The sequence below is a fragment of the Sesamum indicum genome, unplaced genomic scaffold, assembly GCF_000512975.1.
Source record: "Sesamum indicum cultivar Zhongzhi No. 13 unplaced genomic scaffold, S_indicum_v1.0 scaffold00132, whole genome shotgun sequence".
NCBI classification, from domain to species: Eukaryota; Viridiplantae; Streptophyta; class Magnoliopsida; order Lamiales; family Pedaliaceae; genus Sesamum; species Sesamum indicum.
In genome coordinates this window covers 328,164-333,435 of record NW_011628056.1, presented here as the reverse complement: position 1 = coordinate 333,435, position 5,272 = coordinate 328,164, and the positions used below count along the sequence as shown (strand labels likewise).

Sequence of the window (5,272 nt, the reverse complement as noted above, 5' to 3'; positions counted from 1 at the left end):
ATTTGTAAGATAATCTTCTTTATAGTAATGAAAAATTCCAAGAAATACTGAATATTTTTTATATGTTTTATACTTTATTAATGAAATTTGTAAATTAGCAAGTTATGTATAAATATTTACATAATTTAATTTGTATCTTTACACATCTTTCCTAACTAAAATAATCTATTTTGTATAATTAGCATAAGTAAGAAGTTTTTAAAATTTAATATTTTGTATTAATCGATTAGTAAAAATATTTAAATATAATATTATTATACATTCAATTTCATATCAATTGCCATTATACTTTCATAATTAATTATTGCCATTATACTTTCATAATTTATTAACTACTTTTGATTAAGAAATGTGTATATATATAAAAGTATTTTTATGAATAAACATAAGGTAAATCTTTCTTTTGTTTGTGTAATATGTTTAATAAATATTCTTAAATACATTAATGTTTTAAAGTTATCTTCCCAATCAAAATTTTAAATTTTCTTAATAAATAACCTTGAGTTCGAACTTAGTTTTTCCTTTTCAAGCTATGTCGAGCCCGAACTTGAGTTTGAATCTTAAAATTTTGTCGAACTCATACCCTTACAATTACCCAAAAGAAAATAGAAAACACGAACCCAACACGACTCGAACTACATTTTCTATTATGATTCTTGTTGCATGTTCAATTTTGTTTCACATATACATATCACGTGTATAAAGATTATGTTATTAACTTTATCTAGGGAAAAGATTTTATACACGTCAAAATATATATGTGAAACTAAATAGAAGATGCAACAGGAGTAGAAAATCCAATGTGAACACAATCAGAAAAAACCGCATAATGAGGTGGCAAAAGTGATAAAAAATATAATTAAGACCATAAGATGTTTACGGTGTAGGACTCCTCTAGGAGTGTCAATGGCCGATTAGGATGATGAGTTTTATTTTGGCGCTTTCCCCATAGCCAAAAATGCTGGAAGCACACTGGTGCAAGAAATTCTCTGGCAATCTCTTCCTGTCAATCATCTTCTATCTTAGTATGGGAAAATAGCATTTTTCTTCCCATAAAATAAAGCCGTCCACTTTTGGTTCCATTGGCTATGGGACTATTACTTTTGGTTACTAAGTTTCAAAACTTAGCACTTTTAGTCTCATGACACATTTTTATTAGATAATTAACGAAAAAAACTACGTGATATTAAGTGAATGGGAACAAATGTGCTGTATTTTTAAGTTAAGACTACAGTGAGAATCATGTATCCAAGGGACCAAAAGTGTAAAGGCCTAACCACCACGTGTTTTTGTTAAAAATATCTAACAGAAAGGTGTAATGAGAACAAAAGTGTTGCTTTTCATACGTTACAGGGACAAAAGTGAGAATTCCATAACCAATGGGACAAAAAGTAGAAAGACCCTAAATTATGATACAAAAAATATTATTTTCCCAACATAGTACAAGTGACATAGTACAACTTTAATTACATTATGGATATTTAAGGAATAGTAGAATGCTAAATAGTTAAATTACTAACTTACTCGACGAAACAAGTTATTTTCCCGACATAGTACAAGTAACAACAACAACAACTATGTAGAAGAAATATCAATATAATTTACCTTTACAATCATGTACATATTAGCTTCTGCTTTTTTTTCCTTCTTTAGTTCTTTCTCTTTTTGCTCCCTCTTCAACCTCTCCTATAGGAACAAAAAAATTTACAAATCCGAAATATATAGAAAAAGGATAATAGGGTGTTTGGCTAAGCTTATAAGCACATGATCGAAATATTTTATAAGATGTGTTTAGAACCCTATAAGCTCTTGAGAACCATTTAGTAAATTTTGTTTTGGTTTTTTGAAGAGCTCATGAGATCCTAAGTAAGATGTTTTGGATCTTATAAGCTCTTTAAGAAAAGGTTAACTTCACCTATCTTGTTTTCAAAATATCTTATAAGTTCTTCAAATAATGTCCAAAAAACAAAAACACACTCATAATTTTGTTAGTATTTCAGTTTTAACCTTCATCTAATTTACATCCCCCCAAAACAAAATTATCTATTTGTATAATCTTGAATTCTAAGAGTTTGATTATTTTTTTGGTTGTTATTACAATATCATAAGCTTAAGGTGACTTATATTTTACTATTCAAACTACGCCCATTTTACACTTCGGTAGAGAATTTTTTTGTGTCAACTTACCATATCAACTTTGCAAAATTAGTACTTTGCCATATATGATTGTGCTTTTATTCATTTTATGCTGGAAGACCATTGCATATTGTGCATATGTGAAAAATAAGACATGATATTTTTTCAATAAAAACTTGATTGAGAAATAGTTATAAATGACAAAGTGTAAAATTTTGTAACATTAAGATGGTAAGTTGACACAAAAAAAATTTAGATGCCAATGTATAAAAACAGTCATAGTTCGGATGACAAAATATAATTAATCCAAACGCTTACTATATAACACTGTAATGTCATACAACCTCAAGTATCATATTTATCCAAATAATTTAAGAACTTGTTTTCAAAATAAGAATAAATATCTGTGAAATCTTAAAATATCCTATAAGATCTAGAAGCATAATATGTTTCAATTAAACTTAGCCAAACACCCTCTAAGTTTCTTTTGTAAAAGTAAAATTGACTTGAGCTGAGTTTTTATAAAACCTTAAGATGCTGAGAAATATCTCTGTCATCAATGTCGCACAGTATTTTATCCTTGTCACTTTCACGTATGTACACCAGCATATAGGCATTAGACTGCCTCGTAAACTTGAGGGGGGCATTATCTGGATTTGTTGTCATTACATGCTGTCAAGACATAAATGAAAAGGTAAGAAAGTATGAACAAGCTTTAACAAAAGTAGGAAAAATAAAAGGAAAACTTACTTCTTCTTTACCTGCATAAAGCTCGTCTAAAGCCTTTATTATGTCTTCTTTTGTCACTCGTTCATCATCGAATTTATACCTGAAACCATTCAGAATGATCTTCTTTATGTAGTTTGCAACGAGAGATTCCATATTCCTGTGTGGTGGGGATGTGTCTTTAGAGGGCTTCTACGTTGAATTCTCGCATGAACAAATCAACGAAAGAAAGTTCGAAGTAAATCAAGCAAAGGTAATCCTTGATTTACGTTTCTTGCATCTTCTAGTTTTAATTTTACCATAAGCCTTGTTTTAGTTTATTGCTTACTTAATTAACTACATCGAACGCCCAGGAACTCCAATGGTACACCCTTGGAACCATGACTTTATTGAATTTGATTTTTAATTTGTGAATTTTTATTTACCGCTTTCGCTTGTGCATTCTCGGGCCTATCCACTCGAATTTTTGTTGCTTTCAAGTGGTATCATTGCCCGATTCAATGTGAATAAGCATGATAACATGATTTTATTGCTTTTGAAGCATGTTATTCATTTTGCCTATTCTTGTCTAATTATACGAGAAAATTAACTTGTTGTTATAAACTTAGAGATTTTTAAGTTTATTAGCCTATCACACTTAATAGAATATAAAGAAAATAATATATGTATTTCTCCAAAATTACTTTATTATTCTCTCCAAAACTATTTACAAATGAAATACATGGTGGTATTTATAGACCACCAAAAATGTGGTTGCAAAATACACCATAAATCCTTATAATTACAAATCATAATGGGGGATACAAAAGGGTATAACATAATGGGTATTAACAAAGAATATGAAGAGGTGTATGCATTCATATATACATATTATATATAATACTCCCCCTTGAATGCATACCTCTTTATCATATACATCCTGCCTCGTTAAAAACCTTGCCTGGAAAAACCCAATGGGATAAAATCCAAGGCTAAGGAAAAGAGTACAGTTGTATAATCTCCCCCTCAATTGAAGCAGATATCGTTCAGGTGTCGCATGCCAATATTACGTACGAGTTGTTTGAACACCTTTGTTGGTAATGGCTTAGTAAAAAAATCTGCTAGTCTGACTTGATGAAATTTATTGAACTGATCTTTGCCTTCCACTTGAAGCTCGTGAGTGGAGAAAAATTTTGGTAATATGTGCTTGGTTCTGTCGCCTTTAATATAACCATCCTTGATTTGGGCGACGCACGCCGCATTGTCTTCATATATTAATGTGGGACATTTCTCGATTGATTGCAGTCCACATGATTCATGCACATAATGTATTAGTGATCTAAGCCATACACATTCACGCCCAGCCTCGTATAATGCAATTAATTCTGCATGATTTGATGAGGCGGTTACCAAAGTCTGTTTGGTTGAATTCCAGGAAATAGTAGTTCCACCATACATGAATACATATCCAGATTGAGATATAGTTTTATGTGGATCAGATAAATACCCCGCATCTGAATAACCAACTAATTTGGTTGTTTTGGCATCATCATGCCTTTCAAAATATAGTCCCATGTCACTTGTTCCACGTAAATAACGTAGAATTTGTTTAACACCATTCCAGTGTTTCTTTGTTGGTGTTGAACTATATTTTGCTAGTAGATTAACTGAAAATGCTATATCTGATCGGGTTATTATTAACAAGATACATCAATGCACCAATTGCACTGAGATATGGTACTTTTGGACCCAAAATCTCATCGTTATGTACTGGAGGACGGAAAGGATCTTTATTTACATCAAGCGATCGAACTACCATAGGTGTACTCAATGGATGAGCTTTGTCCATATGAAAGCGTTTAAGGACTTTTTTTATATAGTTCGATTGATGAATGAAAATTTCACCCTTAGTATGTTCGAAGTGCAAGCCGACACAATACTTTGTAGTGCCTAAATCTTTCATCTCAAACTCACTTTTTAAGTAATCAGCTGCTTGTCGAATCTCTTCAGGAGATCCAATAATATTCAAATCATCAACATGCACAACTATGATTACGAATACCGACTCTGTCCTCTTTATGAATAAACATGGATTTATTTGATTATGGAAAAATCGTTTCATTATTAAGTACTCACTAAGATGATTATACCACATACGTCCTGATTGTTTAAGTCTGTACAAGGACCTTTTCAATTTGATGGAGTACATACGACAAAACTTTGACTGTAATGCTTCAGGCATTTTTAATCCTTTTGGGATTCTCATATAGATATCTGTATCCAATGACCCATACAGATATGTAGTTACCACATCCATGAGCTGAATTTGCAGCTGTTCAATTACTGATAAACTGATAAAAAATCTAAGTGTGATTGCATCCACTATAGGTGAATATGTTTCAGTATAATCAATTCCGGGCTTTTGAGTAAT

General features: G+C 31.1%; 1 pseudogene; it reads right to left on the bottom strand.

The window, feature by feature from the left end:
• LOC105179291 overlaps positions 1–3,018 on the bottom strand; it is a 35,992-nt pseudogene extending 32,974 nt beyond the window's left edge.
• Between the last annotated feature and the right edge of the window lie 2,254 nt (positions 3,019–5,272).